Source organism: Aphelocoma coerulescens, unplaced genomic scaffold (genome assembly GCF_041296385.1).
Source record: "Aphelocoma coerulescens isolate FSJ_1873_10779 unplaced genomic scaffold, UR_Acoe_1.0 HiC_scaffold_305, whole genome shotgun sequence".
Taxonomy (NCBI): Eukaryota; Metazoa; Chordata; class Aves; order Passeriformes; family Corvidae; genus Aphelocoma; species Aphelocoma coerulescens.
Genome location: NW_027183649.1, coordinates 61,348 through 73,629, shown reverse-complemented (window position 1 = coordinate 73,629; position 12,282 = coordinate 61,348).

Below are 12,282 nucleotides of genomic sequence, written 5' to 3'. Positions count from 1 at the left end.
ATGCTGCGGGTGCCATTTGAAAATCGATGCAATGGCTGAAAGGCCCAGCTGCACCTTGAAATTCTGTTGCTGAAAAACTGCAGTAATTTACCAGGGTAATTCCCCCAATTTGAAAGCGTCTCGTTTTCCCCATCTCCTAGAGAGCTAACGTCAACCAGCCAGTTGTAGAGCTTACAGAAGGAAGAATGAGGCCTTAGCAGGGAAAGCCGAGCGTAGGCCCTCGGACTCCCTTGAGCAGAGCGCGTTAGTGCCCCAAAAGGACCAGAGAGGGAAGCGTTTGGGGGACGTGCCATTTCAGCCCTCCTTGGCTCTTGGATGCCACGTGACCGCCAGGAAAGGGGAACAAGCGGGGCCTGCTCCCTCCTCCTGCCCCTCCCTGAGGGGCGGCTGGCGCTGGGGGATGCCAGGGCACGGGGGGCGGGTGGGGGGGCAACATCTCCGCAGGGCGGGCGGAGCGGGAGCGGCCACGGGGCGCGTGGGGCGGGGCAGGGCCCCTCTGTGAGGGGGGAGAGCCTTGGGCCGCTGGGAAGCAGCGCAAAGCCATGAACAGGACAGCCCGTCCAGAGCGCACGGCTTCGAAGGCGCTGTCCAGCTTAGGCCCAGTGTGGCAAGGAAGGGAATCTTCCAGGGTTCTGAAGGTTTTACAGCCTTTTATTGCCAGTCCTGCTGAAACCAAGGGCTGAAACCAAGGGTCTTCCAGCTACTTCTTCATCTTCATCTTCATCTTCATCTTCATCTTCATCTTCATCTTCATCTTCATCATTCTGTCCTCCTGGTGACCTGTTCAGGCTGACAGCTCATGCCTGGTCCAGTTCTGCTGAGTCCCAGCTTTTTCTTTCATAGCTTAATCATCAGGATGACGATTGGTCCATTTCTAGCTCCAGGATAGTTCTCAGCTTCCCTACATCAGCAATACTCTACTCTTAGCTAAACAATGCTCCTTTAATGAAACTTTCTGGGGACTGGAGTCCTAACGAAAACCAGCTAAGCTAAGAAAATCTCAAAACCATAAACTTCCTAACTATGGAACAGCTAAATTATAAAACTCAGGGGATGGCCGAATCTTCTCTTAAATACGGTACATCCCCTCTTCACTCCTCTGGGCTGGCGGGGCACCAAGGCCTCCTCAGGCGCAAGCGTCTCCTCTCCAATCTTCCTGCACTTGCTTGGCTGAGATGATCAGAGCAGCCAGGCTGGAGGCAGGATCGCCTGAGGTCACAAATGGATGCTGCCCAAAGGAAAAACACAACCAAAAGGAACCATGACTTCCCAAGATCACGTCCAACAGGCTCAAGCAGGGCTCCTCTGCTACCAGGAAGACGCGCAAAGAGGACCGAGGGCACCATCTGCCCCTCCGCCTTCCGCTCCCGGACCTGTCTCGCCCAGGCCCACGTGGCCCACAGTCCTCTTCGGCCCTTCATGCAGGTGTCCACAGCTCGCAGGGCTTTTTGCCGCTTTGCTTTTTCTTACCTTCAGGAGTTCCTGGGCAGACCAGCGCCTGTCCTCGTCTGTCTGCAGGCAGCAGCGGAGAAAGTCGCGCAGGAGAGCCGAGTGGTGCCTGGGGTTTTGCAGTTTTGGGGCCCCGTTCCTTTCTATCAGTTCAAAAACCTACCAAAAAGGGAAGCGGACACTCTACCTGCTCCTTTCCTAGCCACAACAGCTCTCTCTGCACAGAGCCACACTTTGAAGCTGCACCTTACCCTGAGACGGGGTTCCCTCTGGTAAGGAGCTTCCCCTTCCACCATTTCCAGCCCCACGATCCCCAGTGACCAGATGTCCACTTTGGGGCCGTAGGCTTCTCCTCTCACGACTTCTGGCGCCATCCAGCTGGGAGTGCCGACGCTGGAGCTGCACTTGTCGTGCTCAGGGGTGAGCTGAGCACAGAGGCCAAAGTCAGCTGCGGAGAAAAACAAACCCTGTCAAAGCCAGCTACAACTGGCAAACCCAGCCAAAGAATTGCCCGCTCAAAGCCTGACAAGGCCACGGTGAATCTAGCTGGAAAAGCAGCAGTGCTCTGCTTCCGCGGGGCTGTAGCCAGGGAAACAAGGCATTGGCCTCTTCAAAAACGCCCTCAGGTTTGGCGCACTGGCCAAGCAGTGCTTCTGGAGAACTGGCAGTTACCCCAGAGCAGCCCCAGAGCGCATCCCGGGAACGCTGCGCCGGACCAAGGATACCCACCCAGTTTGACAGATCCGTCCGTGCTCACAAGAATGTTGCAGCTTTTGACGTCTCTGTGGATGACTCGGCGGGAATGAAGGAAATGCAGTCCTTGCAGGCACTGAGAGAGAGAGGAGAAAGGGAAGGGTGAAGGTTCAGGACCTGATTTCATCCCGCAAGAAAGGAACGGGCTGGACGAGAGTGACAGCTTTCTCAGGGAATTGGGAGCCAGGGCGCAGCATCCTAGTGCTGTCAAGAGGAAGAGCTTGCTGCTTCAACACTCTTACGCGTGTTCTATCTTTCCAAGCAAAGGCACATCTGAGCTTCCAAAAGCCCCTCCTCCCTTCGGTACGTAGCGCGTGCCCTTTGGCTGGGGGGCGGCATGGCAAAGATTTTCTTGGTAGCCTTGTGGCAGCAGAGGAGGAAGCAGCACGTTAGACCTGTTCCAGAATCCAACGCCATCTGGGCTGCAATGCTATCCTTTGAAGCTGAGGACATCTCCTTTGCCCTTAGCTTGAAATTCTGCCACCAGCGTTCAGGCTTGGAGCGGCAAGGAATGCAGGACACACAGACAGGCTCCAGGCAAACGTTGAGAGGCAAAGCTGGCAAGAGGAAACAAGTGCGACACAGCGAGCGAGCCAGCGAGCCAGCGAGCGCGAGCGCCCCAGCACAACGGCAGCACGTAAGAGTGCGAGAACGGAGCCTAGGAAGTGCGGGGACACTGGCAGGCAGTTGGCTTCAGATGTTCTTTCTTCTGCGTGTCGTGACAGCAACAGCAAAGCAAGGCCGTGAGCAAGAAATCTCTGCTGTTCTTAACCACCAGTTGACAAGGGCCAACAGGCCAGGGGAAGCACAAGCGGCATCCCTCACCTCCCGACAGACAGCGCCTATCTGTCCTTCCTCGAGGTACACTGCCCCGACTACATCATACAACGTGCCGCCGTCCATGAACTCCATCGCCAGCCAGAGCTCTCCATCGACCAGGTAGCTGAAAGAAGAAAAGCCCGGCATGGAGAGAGAGGACCTGGGCACAGCCCAGTCACCCGAGGGGCTGACCCAGCTTTCTGGAAGTGCTCTCCAAGCTGCATTTGCCAGAGGAGATTCTTGCAGACCAAGTGCAACCTCCTCCCACGCACTGGAGGAGAGAAATCCTAAACAGCTCCATTTTCTGCCAGTGACCAAAGGGGTTTGCCACTTTGGGCTTGCAGTATCCTAAAGGAACACTGACATGAGAATAGCCCCACCTGTCTAAGTAGGACACAATATTGGGGTTCCTACTGTCCCTCATGGCCACGATTTCATTGACAGCCAGCTCCTCGGACATCTCCTCTTGAAGAGCCATTTTCTTGATGGCCACCTAAAAGGACATTGAGAGACCGTTGACTTGAGAAGCCGCTCGTCGCACGAGATCCCCAGGAACACGCAGCGAGTGCTTGTGCAATGACGCAGCCCAGCTGTGCCAAAGGGCAGAGCTTAGGAGAAGGACCGAAGCCCGTCCCAAATGCCGTCTGCAGGCTGCTGAGCCTAGGCTGTGCTTCAGAGGAGCAGCCTCTGCCGCAGAGATGGAGCGGCCACCCAAAGCTCCAGCCAAGGCTCGCAGCCGCGGCGAAAGCGCTCCAGAGCTGCAAAATCTGCTGGGGGCATTGACACTTTACCTGTTGTCCTGTGCTGGCGTCGAGGGCTTTATAAACAGCTCCAAAACCCCTAGAAAGAAAACGGCAGCAGAAAAAGCCCTTTAGTCCCTGGCGGTGAAAGCCAGCCTAGGCGGGAGATCTCCCCAGGCTGCCTGGAGCATTTGGAAAACGCCTGGCTGCAGCGCCTCCCCCGCCAATAGCACAAGAGCCCAGCAGCCCTCTGCCACGCAGGGTGTCCAGGAGAAAACTGAGGCCCAGTGTGAACACCAAGGGCTGCTACAAATCTCCAAGGCACACGCCCGATTGCTTCCGTTCCCAGCCTAAGGGGGACCCTTTGGAAAAACTGGAGAAGAAGAACTTGGAAAACTCTGCCTTTGAGAAGTGTTATCTGCCAGCTCTCGGGTGACAAGGTGCTCTGGTAGGCCGGCAGGGGCGGGACATCTTCCAGGCCCTGCTCCTTGCTGCAAGCAAGGCAGACCTTGCCAGCACCAGGTTGTCTTTGATGATGCCTTCTGACTGCTCTGACTGAGCAGTCCTGAGAGGTGGCAGGAAGGTAAAGCCGGAGTCTGACCGTGTTCGCAGCTTGCCTGACTTCACGCTTGACGCTGCACCGGCCAAATGACCGGGCCCGTGGTTTTGCGTAAGGAGCAGGCGTCAGACTTACCCTCGTCCGAGTTCTTCAAACGCCGAGTATTTCCTCCTCGGCTCGCCCAGACTCACAATGCTCCCTGAAAGACAAAAGCAGTGCAAGGTGCTCACTTTCAAAGGGAGATGCCGCTCCCCAGACGATCCAAGATGCAGCCCCACTGTCGGGAGCTCTGTGCCCATTGCAGTCACTTGGCTTCCAGCCGCTGAGAACAGCGAGCGGGAGGGCCATCTTCTCTGCCTTTCAGCAGTTGGCCTTTCCAAGAAGGACTTCACGGCTCTCAAGCACAGCAGCTCATGTGATAAGCCAGAACGAAGGGCCTTTAGGAACTGGGCCCTCCGAGTTAAGGAAGGGCCTCCGCGGCCTCTGCAGTGGCACCTGCCGTCACCGGCAGGGCCACTTAGGAGAACAGTGTGCAGCAGTGAGAGGAGGAGCGAGAACAGTCGTAAAAAGGGCAGCCAGAGAAGAGCTGGGGCCCGAGAGCTCCCTGGGGCCCAGTCACCCGCTAGGTGCCAGCCTTCTGCTCAACAGAAACAATCTCTGCTTTTGTCTTTGGCACAGAGGGCAGCCCAGGAAAAGTCAAGCCAGTGCCAGCTGCCCTCAGAGGCAGCGGGAACACGCCGAGCGCTCTCTTGCTGCCTCAAAGCACAGCAACAGGTTCTTGGAGGGAGGCCTAAATGCCTCTGTGACACTAAAGCGAGGAGGAACTTCAGAGACCCGCAGAAAACACACCGCTCTGGCAGACCAGAAATACACCAGACGTACTCAGTCTCTTCAGGCTCTGCTCCTCTCTCATCTCCGGCTGCTGGGCTGGGCTGCTGAACGAAGTGCTGGCACGTGGGGGAGTGCTGGCTGCTGCAGAGCGCGCCGGTGAAGCGGCACGTTGGACGGCAGAGCGCGCGTCAAGAGAGAGCTGGGACAAGAAAGGATTGCCCGTCAGAAAGGCGGCTGGCACAGATGCCCTGCAGAGCACACGGCAAAAGGAAGGCTGTCAGCCACCGCCAGGCCTCTTTGGCTGGGGGGGTTTTGCATGTCCCCTTCTCAAAGGCAACGGGCAAAGCCCAAAGGCTGCTGTGATACAGCAGCACATGGCCAGGTTCATGCTACATTTTATCGATTTTCTGCAAGACCACTGCAACAAGGTATTGACGAGCTTGCAAAGATCCAGCAAGAGGTGGGAGCAGGGCCCCAGAGCCTTGTTGCTTTCCTCCTGCTGTGTTCCCCTGGGCAATGAAGTCACCCTCGAGTGGGCATGGTAGCGTCTGACCAGAAGGCCAGTCTGCTCTATGTTGTGCCTGAAGCTAATTGGTCCCTCCCAGGGGCCAGTGTCTCCTAAGTATCCTGCAAGGCTCTCAACTGAGTCTTTGGACCGTCTCTGTCCACTGACCACGGGGAGCCTGCACGGACACCGTGCACCGAGGGGCTCACTTCTACGCTGGCAACAATTGAAAGGCACAATGCTGCCTCTCGTCTGATCCCAAAGACATTCTCAGGCCCTCTCAGCGTCCCAGCAAAATGGCGCTCAAATGGGAAAGTTCAGAAGCCATTTGCCAGGGGTGCCTGGCCTGGCTGAAGCAGCACTACGTCATGGCAGGCACACAGCCCCCAGCATCTTCAGGCACGAGCGGCAAGGGCTGGCTCGTCAGAAACTTGAAGCTCGGCCCTCCACCAAAGGCAGTGCCAACCACAGGCGCCACTTACTGGCTCTGCACGTTCAGGCCGTGGATGGACACCAGCTGGAGGCTTCTTGTCATTTGGCTCCTCTTCCGCATCTTCCTCAGCAAGAGAGGGAGCCAGAGGAGCTGCTGACCCTGCTGGTGAGCCCTGCAGACAGACAGCAGTGAGAGGGACAGGGAGCAGCCAGTCCTTTAGGAGCTGCTTTCTTGTCAGCTCCGTAAGCTGCTTTCTTTTCACCCAGACTAAGGGGAAATCAGAAACTTTGATCAAAGTGGGATTCTGAGTCGTGAAATTCACCCTCTTAAGGTGGGCAAATTAGGTGGTGCTCCGTCTTGCTGTGCATTTGATCCTCCACCCTGGCTAGAATCAGCAAGACACCTTTGGCCTGCCACACTTGCCTTTCATCTCTTGAAAGGCTCTTCAATGGAAAATTAGGAAAGAGCCAGTGCTCCCTTTGCTGCTGCTGATGCCAACACCGACTTGGCCTTTCTTTCCGCCTCCCAGGCTGGCACTCTACACTCTACCACAACAGGCCAAGCTCACAGCTTGCCGCACAATTCTTACATGCCAGCAAGGTCAGAGGTTCCTTTGCCACTCACCAAAGGACGGGCTTGTCTCCATCCGCGTGTGAGGTGACCTGCAGAGAGCAAGGCAAAAGGAACCAGATGCCGTTAGAAAAGTGCCTGTGCTGGGGAGTCCCACAGGACAAGTCAGTCCCAACAGAGAGCATTTTCCTTTCCCAACATCCCTCCAGGAGCAACACAAGATTTTCCCACTGCAAGCAAGAGAACAACAAGGACACTATACTAGGCTCTCTCTACTTTTGTCGCTGAAGAAACAGAAACACGATCACAGAAATGCCAAGTGGCCTTTAAGTCAGAGCTTCTGTTCTGCCCAACAGCTCAAGCAGCTTTTTCCTCTTCTCTTTTCTGCAACCTTTCTTTTCTGGTTTTTTGTTGTTGTTGTTGTTGTTGGGTTGTTTTTAATTTGGTTTTTGTTTGTTTGTTTGTTTTTTAAATAAATTGCATGCACTAATTCCCATCCATTTGCTGCAAATGATCCCCCAGGAAAGCTTCCACAAAGGGCCCCATAGCTGTGGTGGTTCTCTTCTAAAGCAGCCCAGGAACAGCTCCTGGGTTCAGGAGCAAAGCCTAAGCGGTTAGGAGCTTGCACTTCATTGCCAAGGGAATTGCTCTCTTGGCACACCGTCAAGGGTCATAGCAGAGAGCCAAGGCCTCTAATGGCAGGATTTGGAGCAAGAAAGTGCTTTCCCTCACTCCTGGGCAAGTTTTAGAAGTACTTGTGAGGCTCCCTGCCAGCCTGCAATTTGCAGTTGTCTCGGCTGAAGCAGCAAGCTGAGGAAATGACAGTGTCCAATGCCACGCGCTCTCCCGTGGAGGGAACGCAACCCCTGCAGGTTACGTTGCAAATACTCTCCAGCCGCCAGCGAGTGCAGACACCCCCTTTTTAGCTGATGCTGTTGGCAGGAGCTTTAGCAAAGGAGCGGCACCTTAATGGCACTTTTGCTCCCAAATCTGCTTCATCACTACAAACGAGCATCAAGAGCAAAGTGAAGCAAAAGCCGTGTGATGGCTACCCCCAGGATAAACCTTTACTTACGAGTCAGGTGGGTCAGGAAGTAGCCGGAATACGCCACAGAAAAAACCGTGCAAACCGCGGCACAGACTTGCCCGATCATTCTAGCAGTGCTGTGCGGGTTTGCACACTGAATGCCACCCGGGGGAAAAACCAAGACTCCTCTCGGGGTGCAGGCCGTCTGCTGAGAACGCCTCAGTCACGAGGGTCCTCCTGCAGCGAGCGAGCCAAAGAGCTGCTCTGGACAAGGAGGCCTCGCGCGCGCCGGGACAACGTCGCGCTGACAGCACTGTGATGCGGCCCGGCTCCCTTGACGTCACAATAGCAGCCGCTCTGGCTCTGTTGGCGTAGTTACGCCCGGCAACCGAAATCTTCTGTACAGCTGACGCAAAAGAAAAGCCTGGGAAGATCTCCTCAGTCATAAAGCAGGAGAAAAAATCCTTACCGTCCATAAGCCAGTGCTCAAGGCATCCCGGGGTAACTCCGAAAATGCACCGATCCAGCAGGCCCCCAAGAAATCCAAGCAAACGTGGCTTTTCCTCCCCAAGGCTTTGACTAAAAGCAAGTGTGCTTGTTCCTGCTGGCATCTTTGTTGCTTCTGAAAGCCCTAACTGCTTTGATGACATTTAGGGGACAAAAGAAGCCAAGGAAATCAGTTTCCAGGAGTACTGCAGTGCGCAGTTGCCTCTTGAGCACGTAGGTGCATGCTGACCTTTGCTCGGACTCACTTTGGAGCCTGACCTCCCTTTCTGGCAGGGAGGTGTTGGCTTGTCTCCTGACACAAAGCTCCTCTCTTCCTGCTTGCTCTTTCTTTGGCACCTTAACGTCGGACAACATGCAGAAGAGCTGCGCGCTGATTCTCGGGCTGCCACAGTTTTGTTGTGTTGCAGCTCTGGCAGCAGCCTGCGGCTACCGCTCTGCGGTGGCCTGCAGGTGCCGAGCCCAAAGAAGGCCCGTTTCAAGCAGTCAAAAGCTGCAGCCTCACAGATGTTTGCCCAGGCTCCATGCTCCCTGTAAGATTCCTTGCAGACATTTGGATAGCCACATCCCAAAGAAAATGAGATGCAGTCATTCCCTTCTCTGTCAAAAGCTCCAGTTAAAGGCAGGAGCCAGCTTGAAAGAGGAGAGCAAGTACTGAGTGGGAGAGGGAAACGAGTGCATGCAACTCCTCTGGAAACCAACTCTGCTTGCCCATGCACGAATGACTCTGGGCTTAGCTCTCTTTTCTGGTGACTCAGCACAGACACGTCCTGTCTGCTGGGGGACAACTGCTGCAGTGTCTTTGAGGAGCTTCACACTGGGCTCTTCACACGTCGGATGCTGCGGGTGCCATTTGAAAATCGATGCAATGGCTGAAAGGCCCAGCTGCACCTTGAAATTCTGTTGCTGAAAAACTGCAGTAATTTACCAGGGTAATTCCCCCAATTTGAAAGCGTCTCGTTTTCCCCATCTCCTAGAGAGCTAACGTCAACCAGCCAGTTGTAGAGCTTACAGAAGGAAGAATGAGGCCTTAGCAGGGAAAGCCGAGCGTAGGCCCTCGGACTCCCTTGAGCAGAGCGCGTTAGTGCCCCAAAAGGACCAGAGAGGGAAGCGTTTGGGGGACGTGCCATTTCAGCCCTCCTTGGCTCTTGGATGCCACGTGACCGCCAGGAAAGGGGAACAAGCGGGGCCTGCTCCCTCCTCCTGCCCCTCCCTGAGGGGCGGCTGGCGCTGGGGGATGCCAGGGCACGGGGGGCGGGTGGGGGGGCAACATCTCCGCAGGGCGGGCGGAGCGGGAGCGGCCACGGGGCGCGTGGGGCGGGGCAGGGCCCCTCTGTGAGGGGGGAGAGCCTTGGGCCGCTGGGAAGCAGCGCAAAGCCATGAACAGGACAGCCCGTCCAGAGCGCACGGCTTCGAAGGCGCTGTCCAGCTTAGGCCCAGTGTGGCAAGGAAGGGAATCTTCCAGGGTTCTGAAGGTTTTACAGCCTTTTATTGCCAGTCCTGCTGAAACCAAGGGCTGAAACCAAGGGTCTTCCAGCTACTTCTTCATCTTCATCTTCATCTTCATCTTCATCTTCATCTTCATCTTCATCTTCATCTTCATCATTCTGTCCTCCTGGTGACCTGTTCAGGCTGACAGCTCATGCCTGGTCCAGTTCTGCTGAGTCCCAGCTTTTTCTTTCATAGCTTAATCATCAGGATGACGATTGGTCCATTTCTAGCTCCAGGATAGTTCTCAGCTTCCCTACATCAGCAATACTCTACTCTTAGCTAAACAATGCTCCTTTAATGAAACTTTCTGGGGACTGGAGTCCTAACGAAAACCAGCTAAGCTAAGAAAATCTCAAAACCATAAACTTCCTAACTATGGAACAGCTAAATTATAAAACTCAGGGGATGGCCGAATCTTCTCTTAAATACGGTACATCCCCTCTTCACTCCTCTGGGCTGGCGGGGCACCAAGGCCTCCTCAGGCGCAAGCGTCTCCTCTCCAATCTTCCTGCACTTGCTTGGCTGAGATGATCAGAGCAGCCAGGCTGGAGGCAGGATCGCCTGAGGTCACAAATGGATGCTGCCCAAAGGAAAAACACAACCAAAAGGAACCATGACTTCCCAAGATCACGTCCAACAGGCTCAAGCAGGGCTCCTCTGCTACCAGGAAGACGCGCAAAGAGGACCGAGGGCACCATCTGCCCCTCCGCCTTCCGCTCCCGGACCTGTCTCGCCCAGGCCCACGTGGCCCACAGTCCTCTTCGGCCCTTCATGCAGGTGTCCACAGCTCGCAGGGCTTTTTGCCGCTTTGCTTTTTCTTACCTTCAGGAGTTCCTGGGCAGACCAGCGCCTGTCCTCGTCTGTCTGCAGGCAGCAGCGGAGAAAGTCGCGCAGGAGAGCCGAGTGGTGCCTGGGGTTTTGCAGTTTTGGGGCCCCATTCCTTTCTATCAGTTCAAAAACCTACCAAAAAGGGAAGCGGACACTCTACCTGCTCCTTTCCTAGCCACAACAGCTCTCTCTGCACAGAGCCACACTTTGAAGCTGCACCTTACCCTGAGACGGGGTTCCCTCTGGTAAGGAGCTTCCCCTTCCACCATTTCCAGCCCCACGATCCCCAGTGACCAGATGTCCACTTTGGGGCCGTAGGCTTCTCCTCTCACGACTTCTGGCGCCATCCAGCTGGGAGTGCCGACGCTGGAGCTGCACTTGTCGTGCTCAGGGGTGAGCTGAGCACAGAGGCCAAAGTCAGCTGCGGAGAAAAACAAACCCTGTCAAAGCCAGCTACAACTGGCAAACCCAGCCAAAGAATTGCCCGCTCAAAGCCTGACAAGGCCACGGTGAATCTAGCTGGAAAAGCAGCAGTGCTCTGCTTCCGCGGGGCTGTAGCCAGGGAAACAAGGCATTGGCCTCTTCAAAAACGCCCTCAGGTTTGGCGCACTGGCCAAGCAGTGCTTCTGGAGAACTGGCAGTTACCCCAGAGCAGCCCCAGAGCGCATCCCGGGAACGCTGCGCCGGACCAAGGATACCCACCCAGTTTGACAGATCCGTCCGTGCTCACAAGAATGTTGCAGCTTTTGACGTCTCTGTGGATGACTCGGCGGGAATGAAGGAAATGCAGTCCTTGCAGGCACTGAGAGAGAGAGGAGAAAGGGAAGGGTGAAGGTTCAGGACCTGATTTCATCCCGCAAGAAAGGAACGGGCTGGACGAGAGTGACAGCTTTCTCAGGGAATTGGGAGCCAGGGCGCAGCATCCTAGTGCTGTCAAGAGGAAGAGCTTGCTGCTTCAACACTCTTACGCGTGTTCTATCTTTCCAAGCAAAGGCACATCTGAGCTTCCAAAAGCCCCTCCTCCCTTCGGTACGTAGCGCGTGCCCTTTGGCTGGGGGGCGGCATGGCAAAGATTTTCTTGGTAGCCTTGTGGCAGCAGAGGAGGAAGCAGCACGTTAGACCTGTTCCAGAATCCAACGCCATCTGGGCTGCAATGCTATCCTTTGAAGCTGAGGACATCTCCTTTGCCCTTAGCTTGAAATTCTGCCACCAGCGTTCAGGCTTGGAGCGGCAAGGAATGCAGGACACACAGACAGGCTCCAGGCAAACGTTGAGAGGCAAAGCTGGCAAGAGGAAACAAGTGCGACACAGCGAGCGAGCCAGCGAGCCAGCGAGCGCGAGCGCCCCAGCACAACGGCAGCACGTAAGAGTGCGAGAACGGAGCCTAGGAAGTGCGGGGACACTGGCAGGCAGTTGGCTTCAGATGTTCTTTCTTCTGCGTGTCGTGACAGCAACAGCAAAGCAAGGCCGTGAGCAAGAAATCTCTGCTGTTCTTAACCACCAGTTGACAAGGGCCAACAGGCCAGGGGAAGCACAAGCGGCATCCCTCACCTCCCGACAGACAGCGCCTATCTGTCCTTCCTCGAGGTACACTGCCCCGACTACATCATACAACGTGCCGCCGTCCATGAACTCCATCGCCAGCCAGAGCTCTCCATCGACCAGGTAGCTGAAAGAAGAAAAGCCCGGCATGGAGAGAGAGGACCTGGGCACAGCCCAGTCACCCGAGGGGCTGACCCAGCTTTCTGGAAGTGCTCTCCAAGCTGCATTTGC